General features: G+C 37.6%; 1 long non-coding RNA gene across 2 annotated transcripts in view; it reads left to right on the forward strand.

Moving 5' to 3' along the window:
* LOC146545836 (uncharacterized) overlaps positions 1-27,335 on the forward strand; it is a 503,527-nt gene that overhangs the window by 304,884 nt on the left and 171,308 nt on the right. The window lies entirely within an intron of this gene.

The following is a 27,335-nucleotide window of genomic DNA, read 5'->3' on the forward strand; positions in this document are numbered from 1 at the left end:
AGGTCTCTGTTCCATTTTTACAATCAGTGAAGGGAAATAAGTGCTTTTATGGAGTGACTTATCTCATCATAAAGCAGGGTGAGATAATTCATCCCCTAAAAATGTCAGTTTCTCTCCACTGATTATAAAGGAATTTAAAGGCAAAGTGCTCAGATACAACCAAATGAATCTCACCTTGAAAGACTAAGAGATAAAATGTCAGATGGAATTTGATTTAGCTACATTTAAGGAGAGATATGGGATAAACAATCCCAACTTTGAGTACGCAATAATTGATTATGAACTATCTTTGACCACTCAGGAATGAGATTTTAATATTATAGTCCATAATTCAATAAAGTGTCAGTTCAGTATTAAAAAGTTTTTAAAAAACAAATAATAAAAACATGATATATCAATGATCAGCAAAGAATAGGAGATGAAACAGAAAATATAATCAAATCATTGTGTAATCTCAGAAAATTTGATGTTGTATTTGGTCCATTCCTTCCAAGAAGTGTAGACAAAAAATAGAAATTTATATTAGAATTTAGGGAAAACATGATCAAAGCTATAGAGTGAAACCAGGAACCTCTGTTCTGAAAGAATATGGGGGAGGAAACACTGATAGCAGCCTTTGAAACAGCAAGAGATAATAAAAAGGGGAAAACGCAGTGAACATTCACTGTTTTTTTTTGTTTGTTTGTTAGATTTGTATTTGTTGCTGGTGTCGCTTTGCTTTATTTTGGGGGAGATGGTTTGTTATTTTATTTTTTTTTCTTTTACTACACAGCCAGGCATGCAAAATTAAATTATTAGAATGATAAATACAGTGGAAATGAAAGGAAACACTTTTTTCGCACAGCTGGAGTTAAGCTGTAAAGTCCATTCCTGTAGGAGTCTGTACAAAAAATCAAATGCTACTAACACCAAAAAATGCTCTTTTTGCCCTTGCACTGAAAGCCTGTAAAATGCAGAATTTACGTTGCTGGGAGAATATACTAAAGGTGTACCCACATGCTTTCTCTGCTATTACGTACATCACTCTGAACGTAATGCTTCCTATATGCTTAATTTCTGTGGTGGTACACGGGAAGTAAGTACTTTAGCATAAGACACAAAGAATGGCATTATGTAACACCTTGCTTGAAGTAAAAGCATTTGATTTGTAGCTACCTCATGTTAAGGAAAGACCAAGAGCATAAATCATGAATCCAGCTGGCTTGCTTTGGGTTGCAGGAAGAGGCTTTTGTCCATCAGAACTATTAGCCCTGAGTCAATGTCCTTTTCTTCAAAGGAGGAATCCAGTAAGTATGCACTTTGGAGTCCAGTAAGTGCAAATGGTATCTTGGACTTCTGTGTATGAAGTCAGCGTGCATCAGGGAGAAGGAGACAGATAAGGTGTTGCTTGTGTACTTTAGAGACAAGAATACTGAGGCACTTGCATTTTATGTAATGGGATATCCTGATAACAAGAGATGAAACTTCTCAGAAAACTAGAAGAGTGATTTTATTTCTAGGTTGCGGTTAGATTTAGGAGAAATTCATGTCTGGACTTTTGGACCATGTAGAAAAACAAAACTGTGTATCAAAGAAGGACAAAAGCAAAGCTCTGCAACCAAGAAGAAAAGCAATACAAGAATTTTGTAGTTTCTATGTGTGGACAGCAGCCAAGAGAGCTTCTAATTCTCCCACATTTACAAATTTTGTTATGCTTGGGTATCTAACCTCAAAAATATATTTAGTTCATTCAGAACCCAAAGCAAGATTACTTCATGCCCTCTAAACTCTTGATAACTGATCATTCATACCTGCCCTTTCTAGGCATCGGACACCAAAACTCCTTACTTTCAGTATAACTTAACAGAACAATTTATGCTATAATTTATAATGGTTTTATGTTTTTCTGCACCCTGTAAAAGTAGCAATATAGTGTTTTTGTTTCTCTCTTTGGGATAACAATCTGCAAGCCTTGTGTATTTTTGGGAAGGTGCTTTGCAGTGGGTTTTTTTTTTGTTTTTTTTTTTGTTTTTTTTTTTGCAAGTAATCTTCCGTTTGTAAGTCAAATAATTGTGTTTCTTTTGTCTAGACTTCAGAATACTGAGACAGTATAGTGCACATCCTTTCAAATATATCTTCTATCTTCAGATAGGAAGGTGGTCATTGCTCATGTCCTGCAGAAGAAAACCACCCACAGTTCTGTTTAAATGAGTGCTGAGATTTTCCTAAGAATCACAGAATCACAGAATTGTAGGGGTTGGAAAGGACCTCTAGAGATCATCGAGACCAACCCCCCTGCCAAAACAGGTTCCCTACACCAGGTCGCACAGGTAGGCGTCCAGGCGAGACTTGAATATCTCCAGAGAAGGAGACTCCACAACCCCCCTGGGCAGCCTGTTCCAGTGCTCCGTCACCCTCACCACAAAGAAGTTCTTACGCATATTCGTGAGAAACTTCCTATGCTGCAGCTTATGTCCGTTTCCTCTTGTCCTGTCTCCACGTACCACTGAAAAGAGACTGGCCTCACCACTATGGCCGCCACACCTCAGATATTTATAAACCTGGATCAGGTCCCCTCTCAGTCTTCTTTTCTCAAGGCTAAACAGACCCAGTTCACTTAGCCTTTCTTTATAGGGGAGATGCTCCAGGCCCTTCACCATCTTTGTGGCCCTCCGCTGGACTTTTTCCAAGAGATCCCTGTCTTTTTTGTACTGGGGAGCCCAGAACTGGACACAGTACTCCAGATGAGGCCTTACCAGGGCAGAGTAGAGGGGCAGGATCACCTCCCTCGACCTGCTGGACACGCTCTTCTTAATGCACTCCAGAATGCCATTGGCCTTTTTGGCCACGAGGGCACACTGCTGGCTCATGGCCAACCTGTCGTCCACCAGGACGCCCAGGTCCCTCTCTGCAGAGCTCCTCTCCAGCAGCTCATCCCCCAGCCTGTATTGGTGCATGCAATTATTCCTCCCTAAGTGTAAGACCCTACACTTGCTTTTGTTGAACCTCATCCGCTTTCTTACTGCCCAGCTCTCCAGCCTGTCCAGGTCTCGCTGAATGGCAGCACAGCCTTCAGGCGTGTCAGCCAATCCTCCCAACTTCGTATCATCAGCAAACTTGCTGAGGGTGGCCACTATCCCCTCATCAAGGTCATTGATGAAGATGTTGAACAAGACCGGACCCAGCACAGACCCCTGGGGGACACCACTGGTTACAGGTCTCCAGCCAGACTCTGCACCACCAACGACGACCCTCTGCGCTCTGCCAGTCAGCCAGTTCTCAACCCACCTCACTGTGCACTCATCTATCCCACACTTCCTCAGCTTTGTTATAAGGATGTCGTGGGAGACAGTATCAAACGCCTTTCTAAAATCAAGGTAGATTACATCTACCGCTCTTCCCCCATCCACCCAGCATGTGACAGCATCATAGAAGGCCACCAAGTTGGTCGAGCACAACCTCCCCTTGGTGAACCCATGCTGACTACTCCTGATAACCTCCTTTTCTCCCAGTTGTCTGGAGATGGTATCCAGCACAAGCTGTTGCATCACCTTTCCAGGGACAGAGGTGAGGCTGTCAGGCCTATAATTACCCGGATCTTCCTTCTTGCCCTTTTTGAAGATCGGAGTGACATTGGCTATCCTCCAGTCTTCAGGGACCTCCCCTGTTGTCCAAGACCTCTCAAAAATGATGGAGAGCGGTTCAGCAATGACCTCCGCCAGCTCCCTCAGCACACGTGGATGCACCCCATCAGGTCCCATGGACTTGTGGACCTTAGTACTGCCTAGGCGCTCACGCACGTCCTCTTTCCTGACTAAAGGGAAGTCTCCCATTCCCCAGACCCTCTCACTCACCTCCAGGTGAGTGGAGTGTGGGAAACCTGAGGGAGAACCTTTTCACTGAAGACAGAAGTAAAGAAGGCATTCAGTATCTCTGCATTCTCAGTAACAATTAGTTACTAATGCTTTTTTTACCTGAATATTCTAGTGCATGATCTCAAAATTTTGATGATGGGAGAAATTTTGAGGAAAAGTTGTGTTATTTTTAAAAAAAATCATTAGTGTAATGTAATGTTAACCCAGGTGAAAACTGATGATCTACTAGAAAGAACCCACTTATTTCTAGCACAAGGACTCATAATAACCATACACATGAGCTTATTGCTCTTTAAAATCAAATAACCAACCAAGCAAAAAAACCTTTTTTCACTTTTTCCAATCAGTTTCCTTATTTTTATTCCTTGAACAACTCAACAGGGTTTGTATTATTATACAACTGTCAAATAAAATTGTCCTACTTCTGCTAATTGTCCTCCTGTGAATTTTTAGCACCTGAGTATAGTTTTGCCTAAGACATTACATGCTTTAAGAAAATGATGTATTGTAAAAGGCAAAACACTGTAGCACCTGAATTTGTCATCCAAAGCTGAGCAGACAACAGCTTATTTATAATGGCACCCTGTCATCCTTCAAGCCTCAGTGGAACCCTAAGTAAATGAACTGTTATTTTAGGAGATATATTTTATGTTTCTAGCCTGCATAAATCTGAATCTTATTTCTAGCAACATATGTGGCATTTTCATTATGCCCCCCATCTACACTGCAAACACTTTTTCAGTTTCCCCATGCACCTAAGCCAAAACATATGAGGCTAAGCTGTTTTCTGTACATTGACATTTATGATGAAAAGTGGCTTCTTGGGTTGGCAAATCTCACGTATTCAAACCATACCATGCATTTTAAAAAATGCAAAAATAGAAAATCTTTTTTTTTTTTTTAAACATTAATTTTAATTGTTTAGGAATCTGATAGAGTGAATGTTGCTTGAACTACACGGAGTTGCTGTGGCTGTTTTCCTTCCTTTCCCATATCTATGTAGCTGAAAAGCTCTCAGGATGTCTCAGGTCACTGAATTGAACCAGTATCTCTGGTTGAATATCACATCAGGTAGGATATTAGGAAAAAATCTATTCTCCTAAAAAGTATCTGGGCACTGGAAAAGGCTGTGCATGGAAGTGGTGAAGCCACTGTCCCTGGATGTGTTCAAGAACCGTGGAGATGTGGCACTGAAGAACACTATTTAGTAGGCAATATCTGTAGTAGGTGATTGGCTGGACTAGATGATCTTTGAAGTCTTTTTCAGCCACACTGATTCTATGACCTCTTCCAAGTGGAGAGATGATGGCAATAATGAAAGAAAATGAGTCATTTGTTCTCTCTCTGCTTAAATCTGTATGCTCAGAGTTGTTTCGATAAAGTAGATCCTTGTCCTTCTCGTCACAGTATGTAATTTAAATCTGCTAAAATCAATGCATGCTCCATTTACTGTGGGTGCATTTTGGATGAGGCCATGATTTTCCATTTGTTCTGTCCAACTTACTGACTGCAAGAGCAACAGGGGTTCCTCTTGTCCTCTTGTAATGATGCCATGTAAGTACTGCGTAAGTACACCGCTGTTAACAGTTAACATTTTAGAATACCTTAAGAAGGCCTACAAAAGCCACTGTGCTGCACATTCAACTTTTGATACTTTAAGAGCCATGGTTCCACTTGGAACCATAAATTTATTTTCTGGTGGCTCAACTGACTAATGAGTAGATGCCATTTTGCTGCAAATCTGTGTGTGTAGTAGTTCATTCCTCAAATTCGAGAACTCCCTGCGAGAGTACACTGCATTATGTTGTTATACAATACATGAAAGCACTAAGACTGTGTGACTAATACAGAATGAGAATCCTTCTCCATATGGCTGTCTCACAGTTATGCTTTTTAGCAATATCTCACATCAGCACATTAAATAGAAAGCACACATTTATGAGATGAAGCATTTTCTACGAAGGGTAACCAATTGGAGACAATTCACATAAACTGCAAAAACATTTATCTAATGCTCCATTATCTTGGGATATCGTAAGTTTAATATACAAAATAATTAATTTTTATCTTCTTAATATTACTTCACACTCTTGTTCAGGTCGCATAGACTTAGTCACTTCTATGTATAATTTCGAATGTGAAATGAACCTGAATATGTTGCAGACTGGGAGAAAGCCAATTTCAGGCAAATTTGAAAGTACTGCCTGAAGTGGAGGTGCTGCACTGAGACTCAGAAAATCTAGTTCCATTTCCTGCTTTCCATTTAATGACTATGAGCATATCACATAATCCCTCTGAACTAGTTTTCCACTAAGAAAATGGTAATCATATTCCTTCTGTTCATTGGCTTGACAAAGAGAATCAACTTTTCTTGGGAAGATCCCAATGTCCTGTTGAAGTTTACAAGAAAGAAAAGTAAATTGCCTTATAGTTTGGACAAACACTATAAACTGTTGTCTAATTCTGCTGCATTAATCATAAGTCTTTTATAACTCTTCATGGAAATGAAATTATAAAATAGTTGCATTTCCACCGAAGGCCCTACAAAGTCAGAGAAAATTCTGAAATCCACTTTGTATTAAAAGATTTACCACCCCCGTGTCACTCACATAAAGCAAAGAATTATAGCATAGTATGAAAAAAAAACCAACAACCTACTTACATTTTGTTTTACAAATTCTTGTTTATTTAAAGTAGTAACATACGCAAATTACTTGCTGATTACTACTTCTTTCAAAGGATAAATAAATGGACTTTAGAATTTTCAATTTTTTGTTTGTTTGTTTGTTGTTTGTTGTTTTTTGTTTTTGTTTTGACTGACAGAGAAGAAACCTGTTCTGGGTTGTTTATCACTTTTGTAACAGCAAATTCATGTGTCTGGACATAAATATCTAACAAAAATTTGCAAGTTCAATCCTGTCTCTAAAACAAGCTTACTGGAACTCAGACAACAGTCATGTGGATCGGAAATCTTATCAGAGAATCACACAGAATGCCGCGGATTGGAAGGGACCTTAGGGATCATGAATCTCCAAACCCCTTGCCACAGGCAGGGCCACCAGCCTCCCCATTTCATACTAGACCAGGCTGCCCAGGGCCCCGTCCAGCCTAGTCTACCTGACATCAACCTAAATCTTCCCTCCCTCAACTTCAAACCATTTCCCATTGTCCTGCTGTTACCTATCCTTTGATACCCTTTGTTATCTACCCAAAGAGTTTGTTTCCCTCCTGTTTGTAGGCTCCCTTTAGGTACTGAAAGGCTGTAATGAGGTCACCCCGCAGTCTTCTTTTCTCCTGGCTAAAAAAGCCCAGCTCCCTCAACCTGTCTTTGTAGGGGAAGGGCTTCAGTCCCCTGATCATCTCTGTGGCTCTCCTCTGGACCATCTCCAACAGCTCTCTGTCTTTCTTGTACTGGGGACTCCAGACCTGGACACAGTACTCCAGATGGGGCCTCACAAGAGCAGAGTAGAGGGGGACAATCACCTCCCTGTCCCTGCTGGCCACTCCTCTTCTGATGGAATCCAGGATACCATTTTTTTTTGAAGCTGCAAGAGCACACTTCTGGCTCATGTTCAGTTTTTCATCCATCAGGACTCCCAGGTCCTTCTCTGCAGGGCTACTCTCAAGGACTGCTCCTTTCAATCCTTTCAAATGCCTGGGATTCCTCTGGCCCAAGTGAAAAACCTTGCACTTTGTTGTGTTGAACCTCTTTAGATTCATCTGAGCTCACTTTTCAAGCCTGTTGAGGTCCCTCTGAATGGCACCGTGTCAACTGTACCACTCAGCTTGGTGTCGTCAGCAAACTTGCTGAGGGTGCACTCGATTCCGTCGTCGATGTCATTGATAAAGACTTTAAAGAGCACCAGTCCCAAGACAGACCCCTGTGGGACGCCGCTTGTTGCCGGCCTCCACCTGGACATAGAATCATTTAATCATCACTACCCTCTGTCTGTGAGCTTTTAACCAATTCCATCAGGTGGTCCACCCATCAAATCCACATCCCTCCAATTTGGAGATAAGGATGCAGTGGGAGACCATGTCAAAGGCCTTGCTCAAGTCCAGGTAAATGACATCGGTCGCCTTCCCCTTGTCCACCGATGCCATCATTCAATCATGCCAAGGCCACCAGATTGGTTAAGCATGAACTTCCCATGGTGAAGTCGTGCTGGCTGTCTCAAGTCACACACTCATTCCTCGTGTGATCAAGCATGTCATCCAAGAGGATCTGCTCCATGATCTTCCCAGGCACAGAGGTGAAACTTACTGGCCTGTAGTTCCCAGGGTCCTCTTTGCTCCCTTTCTTATAAGTGGGAGTGACATGACCAGTCATCCAGGGACCTCACCTGTCATCCAGTCATCTGGGACCTCACCTGACAGCCACAAATTTTATGACAGCTGACTTCCATATAGGACTGCTTACATTTTTAGTAACAGTATGGGAGTATGATTATAAATCTGCACCCAAGCCTGCCCTCTAAAGAACTGCTCTCAAGTGAATAGGAGGAATGATGGCTATGACCTTTAAAAGATAGCATATGACCAATTAGAGTGAGATATTCCAATATTCCCAGAAGCAGGAGGAATTGTACAGAGAGCTGAAGCCTGCAATTTAAATACATACATATATGTATATATATATATATATATATTAAAAAGTAACTTGAATATTCAATAGAAATTGAACAATTTTAGAGGAATTATTATTCAGAGACAGAGGTGGAGGATGATTAATTAAATCTAGGGAAAGATTAAAAATACATATTGTTAACAATAATAATAAAGCATATGAAAGGATACCTACTTATTGTTGCCACAATTTGAAAAACAACAACCTGAGTGGAAAGACTGAGTTACTATTGGATGTTTGTGGTTACTGAACTAGGCACAAAATGATGTGTTTTTCATTGCCTTCCTTAGATGCTGATGTCATGCCTTTAGTGTATTTCAACAGGTATATCCCCAACACACATTTTTGAGTCAGATAATCTCGCAGAAGCTGAGATTGTTGTCGCTGTGATTTCTACTTCAATCAATAAGTTAGAGAAAATTCTTCTGGCTCTGTGTATGATGTGTACTTATCCTCCTTGTTCCCTAAAATGTTTCAGTTTAACAACAACAAACAAAAAATAAACAGAAGACTCTCAGAACAGAAGACTCTCAAAAGAGTTTTATAACTACTCAGCTGCTGAGATTCTCTCCATCTAGTTATCTGGCCACTTGAATTCTTCATTCTCTTCTACTCAGGAGCAGAAGTCCATCAGGAGGGAATGGAAATCTCCCTGCTTTAAGCCAGGTCTCTGACTTGCTGATCATTCAATTCTCCTGCAAAATGTTTTTAAATGTTTGGAGGCTATGACTGGTTTAACCAACACCAGCTTTATCCTGGCTGGAATATCAGTGGGCTGAGAGGACAATACCATCATCAGACTGAAGAAAAAACTGATACATTTGTGTTTGATGGCAGATCTGATTAATTCATGGTGAAGCACTGAAGCACTTTCAGAAAGCTTCTACTAGAATGGGCATTTTGCTAACCTCAGGCAACTAAAAAGTTAAAATATCCTTAAAAATGTTATTTGTTATTCCAGATTATGAATTAAATTATATTTAAAATTTGTAGGTTTTCTCTTCATATGCAATTTAGTTAGTGTGCTCTAAAAAATGATTTTCTAATTGCATTTACCTGCTAGACTGGGTGGTAATAAGAAGACATTTTCAAAAGTTTGTGTTTGTCTGTGTCTGGATGTTCAATTTGCCATGTCCACATTTTTCAGTAGTTGAATTTTATTCCATATTTGTTCGTCATACTTTACGGAGACAGAAGAATATGAATTGAGACTATCAATATAATCAGTGTAAGAGACAAGAGGAGAAGATACTGATGATGTAGGAGTGAAATGGATTGACTCAGATGGGAATATCAATTAATGCATTTTCTAGACACTTTTGTAATCATCCATGTGACCTTGCACACTAATCACTGGGACAGGCACTGGAAGAAACACTGGAATACGGTGTCCAGAATGCCCCATTCCTGGAGACAATCCAGGTCAGGCTGGATGATGCTGTGAAGACGTGAACCAGCTGTAGGTATAGTTGTTCACTGCAGTGGAGTTGGACCAGATGGCCTTTAAATATCCCTTCCAATTGAAATGATTCTATGATTCTACAGATCTATAATTCTGATCCTTGACAAAAGCTCCAAAAACAAGGAATTAAAATGTTAATCTAAAGTTTTCTCAGAAAATACCTGTCTTTACCTTTCATTACAGAGGAGTAGAGAATCTCATATACAGAGGTGTGTACATAAACGACTGCAGATGTAAATGTGACACCCATGGGCTGATCAGTTTCTCTTTACTAAGGTACAATGGAGGCAGTGTAATTAGGCAATCATTTGTTGCTATACTTATCCTTTTCTCCTCCCCAGATTACCTCAACCTAAACCATTCTTGACAGAAGTTTGGTTATTCTCTTCCTCATGTATTCACAGTTAGGCATTACATGGTCTCTCCAGATAAGATATTTCAGTTATGAAATATTCAATTTAATGCGATGATATATGGACAAGCAATATATATAGAAAGAAAAAAAATCCTTTTCATTGAGTTTTGATCATTTCACATAGTAAGGATCTACTGTAAATTTCTTTAGGAGGGGTAACAAGAATGTACTGCCTATTTTACATTATAAATTTTTCTGTACAGTAAAAAAACTCTGAATGGCTTATAAAAGCAGTACTTTATCTCTTACAAACCAATTCTGTGCATTGTGTTCAAGTGGTAACAGAAAAGCTCAGAACTGAAGGCATATTTATACACTTGTGATTATCTGAAATTCACAACTCCAAGGACATGAAAGCAAACATTCAAAAAGGTACCCTTACAAAAAAAAAAATAAATATATATATATATATATAAAAGAATTTTTAAAAACTACTTTAAACATTGTAATACTATTTAATACTATATTTGTAATATAATCATAGAATCATAGAATTGCTCAGATTGGAAAAGACCTTCAAGATCATCAAGTCCAACCACAACCAAACCATACTACCCTAACTCTAACATACAGTATATAGTATACGTATATATAAAACACAAAATAATACTGGACAAGGGAGAAAGGTTTTAAACTAGCAGAGGGGAGATTTAGCTTAGATATTAAGAGAAAATTCTTTACACAAAAGGTGGTGAGGCTCAGGTACAGGTTGCTCAGAGAGGCTGTGGGTGTCCCTTCCTCTGAGGTCCTCACGGTCATGTTGGATAGTACCCTGGGAAGCTTGAGCTGGTGGATGACAACCAGTCTACAGCAGAGGGGTTGAAATGGGGTGATTTTTAATCAACCTACAATGATTACCAGTATCAACAATAAAAATAGAGACAAAATTCAATTCTTTTAAGAGAGATTTCCCTCTAATGAAGTCCCTAAAAACTATGAAGGCATCTAAATAAGATTTCTGATGCCAGCTAGATGAAGAAATATTAGATTGTCACGAGTGTCCACCCTTATGGCTTTCCTGTTGCACACTGTGTGAAGTAGAATTATCTTGGGCCACATATGCAGAAGTTGCTCTGAAGGCAATGCCTGTTATTTATTTCCATAGAAACTATAGCAGACTATTTGGTAGAGAAAACTCTCAACCAGAAAAAAAAATATATATATATATATTTTTTTCAAAATAGTCACCGCAATGTGCTCTATGCATTTTCACTAGTGAACTGGTGATGAACAAAAGCCTGCATTGAGTGCTCAGAAAAATCTGCACCAGTGGAGATAGTAAACTGTCATCATTGTTGAAATACACCATCCACTGCCTCACTCTATTCACATCCACTCTTTGGTATCCATCAAAGTTCAGCAATTGTTGAAGAATGTCAACGAGTATCATTATTTCTGCATAGAGCAATTCAGTGACACACCTTTGCTTCGTATGCACTTCCATGTCAGACACATTTTGTCAGACTGTTCCTTTGCTGCCATCTGTCACACAGCAACAATATGTAATGGAATATCAGTAGGAAGGTTCAGCGTCTATTGCCATATCCCAACATCTGCCTCTGATACCGTGGGCCAACATAATAAAAGAGGAAGCGTTACTTTCAGAGAAGATCTTTTAAAATATAGTTATGTATATAAGTAAGAAAACTTATTTTAACTTTTAATACTTTTTATTTAAAAAAATGAGGACAATAAAAACATAAAACTAGTGGGATATTTGACCTTGTTTTTTGTGAAGCCAATGTATCAGATTAGATCGATGGCAGTGGCTACAATTCGTAGGGAGTTCTCAAGATGTTTGTCAGAGATTTTTCATGAAATGTGATTATTCCTGTGTTTTATCTTTGAAAATAATTGTTCAGAAATGTATGTTCTGCCAAAAAGCAATGAGATGAATCAAGTGTGATTGCAAAGCGATGGATACTTCTCTCTGGTGAGATAGGTCAGGTAAAGAGATATGATCAAATATTTGAGTTAAATATCTGATTGCAACTTTATATATTATTTAAAAATTTACAGGTAATTTTTTTTATGTGAACTGAAAATAAAATGACAAATATAAAAAAAAAAATTGAAAAATTTTTCAGCCATTTGCAAAACCACAAGTCACGGGTTGGGTATGCCTGGATTAGGTGATTATTCTGGTTTTAAAAACTATTTTCAGTACTGCTGAGCACTGTTTCTGTTGACTTCTGTGGAGACTCCTGGGCACCTGAAATTTTATAAAGCAAATCACTGTGAAGATTTGAACAGTCAGACACATGGGAGTTAGGTCTTATTGGTAGTGGTGAAAATTTGAGCATACATCCCATATCTTACACACACTTATAATCTTATTACGAGCGGCATGCTTTGAAGTAACAAATAACTCCACATCTCTTCTAAGGAGAGCTAGTCACTGTGGCAAGCTGTGCATGAAAATTAAGTATCATTAACATAATTTTTCTGTTCTCTACACTGGATTGTGGATCTCAATCTCGAGACACAGAGTAGGAAAGGAAATGTAATACTTCATAAATCAAATGAAGTAAAAATAGACAATTGCTACTTTGAAAATGATATCTGATGTAATTTTTTTCTTTCTATTCATGTTTTTCTTTCATTGACAAAGATCATCAACACCTACAGTCAGCAGCCTCGCATGCATCTATTAAACCTTATGGATAGCCTAACCCTGTTGTCAGCACTGCAGAGCAAAGCACCAGCCTGCAAGTTTGCTTGCTGGACAGCTGATACTCCTCTGTAGTGTTAATAGTAGGTGCTTACTGTTATATTCCTGTTTCCAGGGCTTTGCCTGAGTTCATACATATGATCCAATGTTAAAAGTATCACAGTCAAATTAATGTTGCTAGAAACCTAGTACATGCTTAAATGATTTCTCCACTGTCTTCCTCAATCAAAGTCTTCCTCAGAGAACAGGAGAACATCCCATGGGCATTATTCTCCTCCATCTTTTTCACAGATGATGTATTTATACAGCAAGTGCATCTCCATGCTATTTTTTCTATTTCTGCTCTTACAGAGCCATGCTTACATTCTAGAAGGAAATTCTACAGTACCTGGCCTTTCTATAGAAGTACAAATGTTCCAGTACATAGCCATTTAGTCATAAGTTAGGCATATTTGTCCTCACAGTGCGACAACAAAACTGAAACAATATGACTGGTCTACATATGATTGCAAATATCCATTTTTATATATTGAAAATATTGCTTCTTCAGCACCAAAATATTTAATGTTTTTGAGTGTATTAGATGTCATCTTAGACAATATAAATCTGGCTATGCCTTTGTAGGTCTACTCTGACTTGTGTCAGCTAATGGGTGACCTCACTCTAATGTTTCTCCTTCTGTCCATTAACCATCTCATTGTTTGCATTTGTAGCACTGACAGTTGCAAAATTATAGAGAAGATCTTTCACAGACCATAAAAGAACCTTTGCATTTCCATTTCAGATGCACTGACACAGATCTTAAAATGAGACACTTTTGATGTTTTACATTTTTCATACTTTATTCTGGATGTGAATATCTTGTTTGGTGCCTTCACCTGCAGACTTCCATAAAGTATGAAGGGCTGACTTGGACAGATAGTTTTCTGTAGCCAGTTTCCTGATATTTTTTCTTTCAAATAGTGGATGTGAATCAGGGATACAGTACTAGCTCAGGATATGACACTATGTCATTCATTATAGCTGTTTTCTGCAGTATATGCTGATCCCCTGTAGAAATATACCCAACTTCTAATAAAGAGGATCCATATTTTCACTGGTTGCAAGTGATTACAATTGCAGCTTCTTACTGGCTATCATACTTTACTGTCCAAATAACTTCACAAATAAACCTTCCAGCTAGCTCACATGAATTATAAATGTGCCAGCAATGTTGATTTTAAAATGCATGTCAACACTTTAACATCTGAACATCTATGTAAATGCAAGCTTTTAGCAGAATTTCAATTTAACAAATTACAGTTTGTAACTCTAATTTATGAGAACTATGTAAATACCTAAGATTTTTATAGCCGCTCCCGCTTAAATTAATCACAAATTACTAATTATGCCTTTTCAGCTGCAGGATATGCAAATTTAGTTGCATAGAGAAAGGAAGCGTTCAAGAATAGATTGATTTCAGAAACATTGTGCAGTATCATTTTTAAACAGTAGAGTGCAACCTTTTAACCTGCTACAGACGTAACTGGTAGTTCCATATCTGTTTTGTTTGTAACAGAATCCAAAATATGTATGTAAAATATAAAGTATACTCTTCCTGAGATAGTATTTCATATCCTCTTTACTAACTGTGCACACAGTTAGTAAGCGTGTCTCTACACAACTAATAAGCCAATGCAAGTCAGAAATCTGAATATATCTGAAAGGAAGGGGCAGTTTGTCATCATATTGCAGCTCTGAGGTGCCAAGGGAGGAGGAAGTATGAAAGACACCTTTCTCACCTGCAGCCAAACCAATCTTCTGATAGCAACAGAAATATTGGCTACAACGGTATTTTTGATACCTAATGTACACTGCCATGCAGGTAAGCAGAAGCAGTAGAGGTTTATTCTTGCCTTTTGTAGGAATGGGAGTCAGGAATTGAGCCAAAGATGTATTTGCATTAGCTTCTCCTGCGTGTTCCTCCTTTCCTAGCTGTGTGCAGTGTTGGATTTAAATACTAATCTCCTATTCTCTTCTCTTCTCTTCTCTTCTCTTCTCTTCTCTTCTCTTCTCTTCTCTTCTCTTCTCTTCTCTTCTCTTCTCTTCTCTTCTCTTCTCTTCTCTTCTCTTCTATTCTATCCCATCTCATCCCAACCCATCCCAACCCATCCCATTCCATTATTGATTTTATGATTTTATGATTTTATTTTTGTGTTGCTTGCACAAATTGTAAATCCAGGTTTCCTGGAAAGTAGAAAGATGTAGTTTCCTGCAGGTGGAGAAGAAACAAAGCCTCAAGTTTCCTTGTCTTTTTTTTTTATTTTTTTTATTTTTTCCAAGGCTCTTTGATTTTGGCTGGTTGTGAGTCTTTGGTGATTACTAGTAGAAAATCAATTATACCACAAAACACTGTCTTAAAGTTTTTGTTAATATCAGTTAGCCAGAAGAGGACTTCTTATTTCTGTATTATTTCCTTTACTCTGTCAGGCTATACAATTACCTGTGATAAGTTCAACGATAAGTTTTGCCCATTATCTCCTCGTAACCTTTGCACTAAGCCAGCAGCAAGCCATGGTGTTGAAGAGTGTTGTTTCATAGTATTGAGTTGTGTAAACAAGGACACTTTGAACTGATTAGCTTCTGGAAGGAAGACAAAGAAATACAAAAGAAAGTAAGTATCTATGTCCCAGTAGCTATCTGTCTTTGATGTGTGCCAAAGCTCCTTGTCTCACAGTCTGTAGTTCAGAAACACAAGATCTAGGCAAACAATCAGTAATTGTGCTTTTGTAAATTTACAGTGGAAGGTTTTCACTCCTGCCTTCTAGTCTTCCAAAAATTATGTTTAGTCATGACTATTTGCAGTTTTCTGTGTGTGGAAGGAAAATATATTAACATTTTGTAAGATATCTTAAAGTCATGCTTAAAAAATCCTAGAACACGTCAGAGGGGATAGCCTCCCAGACATAGTGTTATCACTTAACCTGTGTTACTTATTTACACCCTTAAGTGACAGAATATTACATTGCTAGAAGTCTATCAAAAAAAACCAAAACCAAAAACAAAAACAAAAAAAACACTAAAGGATCATAGAATCATATAATTGCTTAGGTTGGAGGAGACCTTGAAAATCATCTAGTTCCAACCCCCCCTGCAATGTGTGGGGTTGCCCCACACCAGATCTGGCTGCCCAGTGCCCCATCCAACCTGGCCTTGGATGTCTCCAGAGATAGACTATCTACAACAACTCTGGGAAATCTGTTCCATCTCTCTGAGTAAAAATTTCTTCCTAACATCTAACCTTAGTCTTCTCTCTTTTGGTTTAAAGCTATTCCCCCCTGTCCTATCACTATCAGACCATATAAAAAGTCTGTCCCCGCCCTGCTTGTAAGCTTCCTTCAAGTACTGGAAGGCAGCAATGAGATTTCCTCAGAATATTCTCTTCTCCAAGCCAAATAAACCCAACTTGCACCACCTTTCTTTACAGGAGAGGTGCACCAGCCCTTTTATCCTTTGTGGCCTTCCTTTGGACCCAACACAACAGCTCTGTGTCCTTCTAGTTCAGGGGGCCCCAGGCCCAGATGCAGTACCTTAGCTGAAGCCTTACAGTGGCAGAGTAGAGCGAGACAGTCACCTCCATCTCTGTCTTTACTTTGATGCAGTCAAGACACTTATCAGAACTGGGTCGATGGGCCTGGAGGAATGATACTGCTGTCTTCAGCATTCTATGGGAGCATGAAAAGATGATAAAAGACTTCTCAGTGGTGAACGGGGAAATGAACTGGAGGCAGTAAGGATACTTTGCAGTAAGGCAGAATCCAATTAGTTGTAAGACTAAAACTAGTTCCTTTTTAAGGCTAGTTGTATAATAGTCTAATTTCTTAGTTAGATCCAGTTTTGGAGGTGACTTCTGTTGAAGGTTGCACTAGAAAATGTTCTTTTCCTAAGTAAGTTTATGCTTCTAAGTCCAGTTTTAAATTATTAGCAAGCTATGCACAATTTGTCAACTGTATAATTAGAAGAAGATTCTTTATAATAGCCAGAATCAGGAAAGTTATGTTACCTGGACCCATTAGGTCTGATTTTGACTGTAAATTTTTTGGCTAATGGCAACAGAACTGGAAAAAATAGATTTGATGTGGATGATGAGATCAAATTTGCAAAAGTATTGCAAAGGTTAGCAAAATATTTAGTTGAAATAGATAATCAGAAACAGGAATGTAGGACTGAGTTAGACATGCAGGAGAGTGATTTTATTTATTCTCTTTCTGAAACAGAATGACTTATAGGAAATGTCATCAGGGAAGAACAAATCCAAAAGCATTCTTCAGCATGTTTCACAAATAAACTAAGATTAAATAAGTAAACAAATAAATAAGCAAAATAAACTTTCAGAAGTGCTGCATGGAACAAATTTATCATATTGCTCACTTCTTGCAGTCACGTTTCTTTCATGATATTGTTGGAAATAAAAGAAAGTGGGAAGATCTGTGGCTCTATGGATTTATATTCCAAAGGATCTTGGTATATAAATTGCAGCACTAGAGTGACCTGCCCTGTTGTGCATCATCCTAAGACTGGGAGGAAGTGCAAGATGATAATACAGAAGTGCCCCAAGTTGATAAATATGTTGCTCGTTTTGTGTTGTTGGTCTGAAGTTCTGTCACCTTGCAAACTCTTAAGATCATCTTTAAGGGATTTCTCTATTAACTGGGGCAGAATTTCTCCACTTCTAAAGGTGCACTGTGCTTTAGTTTGTAATCACAGAATTGTAAGCAAGTGTTGAAATACTACAGAGTTCATCAGTTTTTTTATGTTTCATAAATATTTAGATACTTTTAATGCAATCCAGCCATGAGTAAGCAGACTGTTACTTTAGCCCATCCCATTGTGTCAAGAGTCTGCATCCTTCAATAGTTTACTGGGAAAGAGAGTTGCCAGAATGTATTCTTAAATGCAGAAGACTCAGAGAATCAGGATCCATTTATATATACACAAAGGTATATACAATATGCATATATATCTGTACACTATATAGGAAAAAAAAAAAAAGAATATATATAAACAATATATCTTTGTTTTCTTGTCTTAAGTCTTTTCACCACATACCCAGTATCCTCAGTGTTTCTGTGATGGAAATTTCTAATTCTTGAGCTGGTGGACTGTTCTTTCTCTCTACTTTGAATGCACAAAGAAAAATCTTGTTATTTGTTGTGCTGCTCTAAAACACATAAATTTTAAGTTCGCTCATGTATGAGGACTAATGTCCCAACTGGAATTAAACAGAACAGAAATATGAGTATTTCAAATATTTGCAGAGAAGAATTTCTATTAATGCACGTTCTTATCTGATTTCACCATGTCTGCTGCAATTTTTTTTCTGTTTTTTTGAATATAGTGACCAATGTTAAATAAAACAGCTGTTTCTACATTGTCTATCAGTTGTAAGGCAATTGAATTAAGTTCATGTAGAGTTTCAGACTGAGAGACTCGTTACACTTCCAGTCAAATATAAAAAATGTAGATATTTGGGGCTGCAAAGAAGTGTACTAGTAGGTCAATGCACAGTGTCTCCCAGTATTTTCCCTCTCGAGGAGGTGTAGGCAATTTGTTCATCAGCAATATTCCAGTAGTTCCTTACAATATATCTAAAATATAGAGATATGAATCATCCAGGGGAACATTTTAAGGTCCACTTACTGTGAAAATATTTTATGACATGCATATTAGCGTAGTTTATTTTTCCTATGTTCGATTTTAGAAGACCACTTAAAAACATAATAATATTTTTAAAAATCTTCTATGTCTTTCTTCATTATCTTTACATCTTTACATCTATGGTGAGGTGTGTTTTGGCAGTCAAAAAAGTCTGAATATTTTATGTATTTATATGCATGTACATGTGTCTCAGAGGGAGATACAGAAGTGCTTCAGGCACCCCAGGATTTGTAGTTTCCTAAAAATTCCTATCGGTTGGTATCAGTCAGGCCTTGAAGCACTAAGAAGTGCTGTGCTTTCATGTGCTTTCAGTCTTTGAATCAAAATGGTTTCCTCCAGGTCACAACCTGTACTAGAGATTAGTGATCCTGGATTTGTCACCTCACTTTCAACCCCCAAGCTACTGTCTTAGCCCTTTTTCTCTAAAGTATAGAGGATTTTGCTGCTGTAACTGTTTTTATGTTATTTTGTTGCTGATACTGTTGTTGTTTTGCTTGTTTAGTATTTCTTGTTTGTTCTTCCCTGGGCCAGATTGCAGTTTTTTTCTTACACTGTTTATAGCTTTTCATTTGATTTTCAGGTCAGTAGGCAGATTGTCCACTCAATATTTCATAAATGTTAGCAGTTATTTAACAAATTCCATCATACTGTAGCTCTGCAATGATCTTTCTGCTTCTTGGCACAGAGTGATTTGAATTTCTTTTCTTGAAGAAAAATCTTAAGAATTTTATTTGTTTTATTTTATTGAAGATAATATATGCCTCAATTTCCCCACACAAATAGTTCACAAAATAGTCATAATAGCCACTATTTAAACCATAACTCAAAAAAAACAGATTTACTTCCAAATAAATTTATAGCCAGAAGTGAGTCTCAGCTCCAATATTAGAACATAACTTAATTTTGTAAAAATAGGACCACTTTTTTTCATGGTACTCTGGTAGCAGGGTAAAATCATATATAGATACCCTGGATATATTTTACCAGGTATGAGTGTGGGTAAATTCATCTAAGTAATTATAAGAGTTAGATGAGTATACAAGACAAGAGCAGAGCTGGGAAGAAGGAAGGAAGGAAGGAAGGAAGGAAGGAAGGAAGGAAGGAAGGAAGGAAGGAAGGAAGGAAGGAAGGAAAAGAATAAATAAATAAAGAAGTAAGGATGATAAACAAACAACAAATGAAAGGACTTGGAAGAAAAGAGTAACATTTACAGTAAGTGCTGGAGTGCAATTCATCAGTTTTCTACCCACTGGCACCATTAAACAATCAGTGATTATTACAAATATTTTATTCCCTATTTTTTGGGGAAAATTGTTGGGTCGTACTTCCTCCAATAAAATATAAATAAAATCTTTAAGATATTATGACACATTTTAAAAAGGAAAAATATGAGATTTATTTTCACCAAAACAGTTTTTCCCCATGATCTGAGAATATTACAGACAGAATACCAAGAAGCACTAGTGAGAGTGATAAGGAAACAGTTGATCAAGCTGCTGTTAGTAAAACTAGCTTGTGCAAATTATTCTGTAGTTGTTGCAATCACATTCTTGTTAATATTAATAGAAATATGGATTGGGTTTCATAATGCATATTTAAATAAAGAGTTGATGGCAAGGATACAAGAATATCTAGCAACATTAGAAAAGAACTACATTAGACAGTGGTTTGCAAGTGTTCAAATTTTACTTCATGAATAAGAATAATATCGCCTTGACAACTGTTATTCAGCTCTGCCCAACTTAAGTATATGGTCAGATCAAGGATAAGATGCTCAGCTTATTGCCACACTGAAACCGTCTTTTAGGATATCTTGCAGATCAGCAGTTACTGTAAAACATTTTGCATCTAGAGATTTGTAATTCAAACACCAACAACTGACATAAAAAATAAGCTATATAAGCTGATTCTTTTTCTCAGAATCCATTAGCAAACTGTACACAACAAATGCTTATCATAAATTTTACGAGTTTAACTATTTATTTTAAGGTCCTAAGGAAAGCTGGTTGTGTGTTTTTTGTTTTTTTTTTTCAGTAGTTGTTGCAGTCTAACCTTCATACAGTGCAATTAATTTCATGATATAGCTAAGGTATATTGCACTGAACAATAAACACCTAAGTAAAATCAACCTCAAACTGTTTCCTTTGAAATGATGTGAAGTTCATATTTAGGGTTGGGCGGTACATGTGTTTTGAGTCTTTGAAAATGATATCTATGTCCATTAGATAAGTAGAAGTTATGAAATAAATTTTCAAATCCAAGGTATTTTACATTCCAGAAGTCTTTTCCATTAGGTGAAAATCAGTGGAAATTTTAAACCCAAAAAAGTGTAGTTTTATATTGACCAAATATCTCAGTATCCTGGGAAATGAATGCATGCACTGAAATACCTGTAGGTTTATTGCATATATGATGACACTTATCTGGATTTTGAGAACTTGTCATAGTTATTTTCATTTTTTGTTTTGCAAGCCCAATCACCTCCACAATGTCATCTGGTATCTGGGAAGAAAACTCTCACTCCAGTGTGGTGTTAGAAAGCAACATCCCTTTATTCTTCATGATACTCACTGGACAACTTGACAAATCAAGCATGCTCTCTCAGAGTCCAAGATCCACATTTAAACAGTTAAGACATACATATGCAATGCATTGGCACACATACTCATTCTTTTCCAAGAACTCATTATTATATGCTAATGTCCTTCTGGGCATGCGTGATAGAGGACTATGGTGATCTTAGACCACTTACTTACTCCTAGTTTTTCTATCATCATCCTCATTAAAATGACTTTTGGCTGATCTTTAGCTGTTTTTCCACAATTTGGCAAATTTCCCTTGCTTTTTATGCTACAATGAACAACTTTCTATCTTAGTGCACTATAACAGAAAACAATATATGTGACATCCTAGAATCCTTGCATCAGGTGGATGCCAAGATAAAAGTAGTTTATTCTGATTACAGTACTCCTGTGAAACAGTTTCACTGAGAAAACAAACAAAACTGTGCACACCAAGCAAAGCAAAGCTGGAAAGATTTAGAAGTAGCACTAAATGATTCCTATTGCTAAACTAATATACAGGTCCCTAAACTAATATACCAATCCCTACTGCTAAGCCATTCTATATCAACTAAAAGCAAGTATAGTTTGTCACTTTTTATGTATCTACAGCCTAGTGGTTCTGTTGTTGTCTTGTTAGCTTTATTTCCCTTTATAAAACTGTGTATTGTGTTCTTGTCTTATTCTGTAATTCAAAAAAAATTCAAGTATTAAGAAATAAGTGGGGAAAAAATTGTGTAATTTGGAGGCCCATCCTTATTTAGTATTTACTTGGCTTCCTATTGAAAATTCTGAAGCAGTTTCCTGTATAAGCAAATAGAAGCAGTGTGACTTCCGTGGAGTTCATATATGGAATACTACACAGTCTTAAACACACAAAAAAAGGCAACGTGTAAAGACAGCAATTTATTTGACTTCTTAATTAGTAGACTGGGAAATTCTCTGCTGGTATTATTGTATTCTTTTAGATGAATCAGACCTAACATTCATTTAAAACACAATCCCTTACATCTGTAGATAAAATAACTTCCAGAATAAAGGACTAAGAGCTGAATTTCTCTCTGACCTTCTGCTTTAATTCATGCTGAAATCTGCTATACACTCTGGCTTCATGCAGTGGGTTGCAAATGGCTATCAAAAGTTATGAACCATTTTCAGATTTCAGACACAAGATGGCACCATTACTAATGTTTTTCCCTTATTATCTCCTACTCTAAATGTGACAGCTTTTAGCACTGCGAAATTACAATAGTGATGTATCTTTCTTACATATGTTGCATGCATGTTTAATGCCCAGAAACTTTCTGTATGCCTAATGGCCTCTATAGGATTTTCATTTTAGTAAAATGACATATATTGTACAAACACTGCTATTTTTGCCTAGACATGACTTCAAAAACTCCCATGGGTGAGAGACAAACTGATCCCTGAACATGCAGATTTGCTCAAGGGGCTGCAGAGGATGTGATTACCCCAATGTCCAGCATCATACATATTCAGGGTCATGCACTGTAAGAAAACTCTCCTGCTTTTCTTGGCATCAGTCAGATAAGTGTGAGTACCACTGTGTGGAAATTTATTTTAGTCTCTCTGCTTGCATGCAGATACCTACATTGTGCTCAGTGTCTGCTGATCGAGCTGGTGGTTTGTTCATGATTTTGCACAAAACACTGGACAAATTCAATCAACTTAAAAAAAGTCAAAACAAATATTTTGAACATAAGTCAATTTGCCCTTCTCCATTGCCTTCTGTGAGGATCAGTTGTATTTTTCCCTAACTCATATTTTGAAAAAGCTTTTGTTTTGATCAGTTTGCATATTTTCATAATGTAAATAAAAGACCCATGGAAAGTAATTATGAGTTTTCTAGTGCAGTAGCCAGGTAGAGATGAAATGTCTGCATCTGTTCCCATCTCCAGCCAGGAGTGAAGCTGAATGCATATTCTGCATAGGCACACACACATAAATATATATATTCAGTACATATGCACATGTGTATGTGCCTGGCCACACTTACAAAAAATGCACTGAGGCCCTGGACTGTGTCCAGAGAAGGGCAATGAAACTCGTGAAGGATCTGGAGAACAAGTCTTACAGGGAATGGGTGAGGGAAGTGGGATTGTTCAGTCTGGAGAAGAGGAGGGAGACCTTATCATTCTCTATTACTCCCTGAGAAGTTTAGTGAGGGGGATGTTGGTTTCTATTCAAGTAACAGTGATAGTACGAGAGATAATGGCTTTAAGTTTTGACAGGGGAGATTCAAGTTGGATATTAGGAACAATTTCTTTTCTGAAATATTGGTTAAGCGTCAGAACAGACTGCCAAGAGAAGTGGTGGAATTACCATCCCTTGAGAGACATGGAGATTTGACAGTGAGGTACATGGTTAATGGGCAAGGTGGGAATGGGTTGGGATTGAACTTGGTGATCTCAGTGATCTTTTCCAACTTAAAGATTCTGTGATTCCATGATACTATTATTTAAAAACACAAAAAGAAGTCAACCACTGCCAACAGCTTGCTTCTTCTTCCCCTCTAGTTCATTAGGATGAAGCGTTGTTGGTGGGAAATGTATAGACTTAGATAGACAGAGTGTGGATATGACCAGCATCTAAGCTCAGATGCTCCATCCACCCAGTAGTTGCACTTAGATCCCTAATTGATGGTATTTGGACAAAGGAGATCTTGAAGCTGCAGCCCCACTCCTGCTACTGATGCAGTCATTCACACGTACACATGCAAGGAGTTTTTCCAGTATCTAGTCCAGTATCTAGTCCAGACCAGTAACCTTACCAGCATCCAAATTCCTGAAACTCAGTCTCCTCAGCCACTGGATTGGACTCATGTCCTTCCAGCAACCAGTTGGTATCCAACTCTAACTTATAACCACCTTGACACCTGGGTTTCAAATATTCAGTGCTATTCACCAGCCAGTCCACTTAGATGTTCTGTATTGATGAGCCAATGATGTATGAACCTAGATGAAGTTCATGTTCTCATATCTCTCCTGTTGCTGGCACTGAGGATGCACAAACCTCTGTGGCCCCTGGTTCCCCTCTATTTGCTGTGACTTAGAGATCCATACACACACATGCAGAATAGAATACACTGCTGTTACAGTTTAGTTAGTGTTATCATGTGAGGTCATGATAAGGAACCAGGTCAACTGCAACCAAGAAAATAACTAGAAATGGAATTCAAAGAGAAAACAAACATAAAAGATCACCTAAAAGACCACCTAAAAGTACTAGAAGGAAGCTGTTACTCAGAGGGTGATGACACATTGGAACAGGTTGCCCAAGGAGGTTATGAATACCCCATCCCTGGATAGATTCAAGGTCAGGCTAGATGTGGCTCTGGGCAGCTGTTCTAGTGGCTGGCCACCCGCCCATGGCAGGGGTATTGAAACTAGATGATCATTATTGTCTGTTTCATACCCAAGACATTCTATGATTCTATGATTATTTACATGTCAGTGGCTCTTTTTATCCCCTTATCCCTCTTTTCCTTCCATTTTTTTAATCTTGATAACTCTCTTTTCTCCCATCAACATCCCATAGTTAGTCTTGTGCAATCCTTAGACCTTATTGCCCTGGATCCCACAACTCCCAGAGGCAATAACACCCAGACTGTAAGGTGCTCCTTTGATGATAAGCAGTGCTGAGCTTCACCCCAGCCCATGAAGCTGAGTCCCCTGGGACTGCCATTAGAGGAGCAGGGCAGGGGAGTTAATATCTGATGAGATTATTGGGAACTGCTCAGTAGCTGTTATTATTCTTCTGTTCTTCTTTGTGTATATGGAGGTAATCCTTTAATCATTTAATCTAACAGGAAAATTTAGACAAAGCATTTAAAATTAGAAAAAAGTATCCAGAAAGTAAAATATCATCCTTGAAAATAATTTCTTATTATGTGGAAATTATCAGCAATTTGTGCTGTAGCTTTTACAAAGGAATAGCTATCAAATAAATATTTTGCCCCCAAAACACAGATTTTAGTTTATCTGTTTGAAGAAATATGTAGTTAGTCACTAACTTAGATAAGCTTCTTACACACACAATAAAATTCAATGTAGACTTGGTGCTTTGCTGACTTGAAGCCTTGGATTTGACTGTGCTCAGTCCTGCACAGTGGAGTGTAACCATATAAGAAGTTAAGGACTGCAAGAAAAGAGTAAGTTAAACTAAAAAAAAAAACAACACTGGAATAAAAATTAATGGATATAAGTGGATCATGGGAAAAGACATAAAAGTAAGTTCAAAGATGCCTTCTCTTCATTAGAAGAGTTGAAATCTAGAACTTCTCTCCAATAACAATAGTCCAGAAAAGCAATCTAGGAATGTTCATCTTTGTGAGAAAATAGAGCGAGGAAAGAAACCAATAAACAATGCCATTGTGTCAAGCAATTAATTAGTTTTTCTTATCTCTTTAGAGCAACAAAATCGTGGAAGACAATTAATCATGGTCCTTTTCATTACTGGAGGAGATAACTACAAAAGGCATCCTCCAACATGAACCTAAATCCTTTTCTTGTCTACGGAGCATATCTAAAACAAGGTCTATTGTGTTTCTTCTAATGTTATTGGATAGTAAATAGTGCTTCCTTGTGTGGCAGAAACATTGAGGTATACTGACTAGAGCTGGGAAATAATGAATATTCAATTCAGTGAATTTCTCTTCTATTTGCAGGTTTTCTCAGAGTGCATTGTAGTTCCCCAAAAAGCCTTATTATTCCACAAATAACTACTTTGAAAAAGTCCTGGTCTTTAGATTGCATTTCATTTCCTTGCAAATGCTGGTTGCTTAAAATTCAAACTGTTGTACTTAAGTAGATGCCATGTGAAGTGTCTTTGTTCTCTAGTGAATTAGTGGAAGTTTTAAAAAAACACATTTCTGCTGTTGAAAGAATCACGACTATTTAGACAAAGTTTAGTGGTTTAGAGTAGAACATGAAATTGTATAAAGTGCTGAAAAAAGACCAATTATACTGACTGTAACAAGTAGGCCATAAGCACTTTTTTGAAACCCATTCAGTTTATCAACCCCATTCTAATGGAAAACAGGAGTTTACTTTTACACACAGAGTATTATGCATCTCTTGAATCATACTATTGGAAAAGGATATAGATTAAAATGTTATTAGACACATCTATCAAATACAACTCTATGATTTTTTTTTCCTATCCAAATATTATATGCAACAAAACTTATCCGAGCCCATTATTTATTTGCTTTTACTATGTCAGAACACATGAAATTTAGAATTAATGTGGATTCATTTTCTATTTTGTTTTTTAAAAGACCCACTTGTATAAATTTTAAACTGTACAGAATGAACAGATGTTCCAGAGTTGGAGGAGTTGCTACAGTCATGTACTGCCAGAGCTCAGAAAGGGACTGCCTTAAAATATCCTGTCATCCTCTAAATTTCATAATGATCTCTATCTGAGCAACAAAATATTTCTGTCCTGCTGAAAAACTACTTACTGCCTCAAAATATACCTCCCGTCTTAACAGATACTCATCTCAGAGAGACTTCTGCTGAATGGCTTCATTACTTGATTTGTTTTGTAACACAGCTATAAGCATGCGGACTTCCTCGCTTCAGATTGACAATGACTTCTAGGACCAAGGAGTTTTCAAATACCCTTGTGCACTAGGAAACAAAGGCACCATTACCAGCTTTCCTGTTAACCTTCACTTCTTTTTTGCTGAACATTTAGCCAATACTTTTCAACAGTGCTATTGAGTTAGAGGAACTCGGGTGAGGTGAACTGAATTAAACTGTTGCTTGGGTAGATTATTCAAAATAACTATCATTACATTTAAAACCTTGAGCTACGCTGATCAATTTCATTATCCAAAGGCAACATAATAGAAATTCGAAACAAAATTTTTCATGAATTCCAAAGCTCAGTAAAGCTCAATATCCAGCTGTTAACACTCTTAATAGGAGGAGCAAAAGGATAGTGATCAAATATCCTTCTTGATTCAAGAAGATTTTTATTTGCCTGCAGAGGATTATCAAAAAATCACAAGTGTTGACGACA

This window comes from Meleagris gallopavo, chromosome 1 (genome assembly GCF_905368555.1).
Source record: "Meleagris gallopavo chromosome 1, MGAL_WU_HG_1.1, whole genome shotgun sequence".
Classification (NCBI taxonomy): Eukaryota; Metazoa; Chordata; class Aves; order Galliformes; family Phasianidae; genus Meleagris; species Meleagris gallopavo.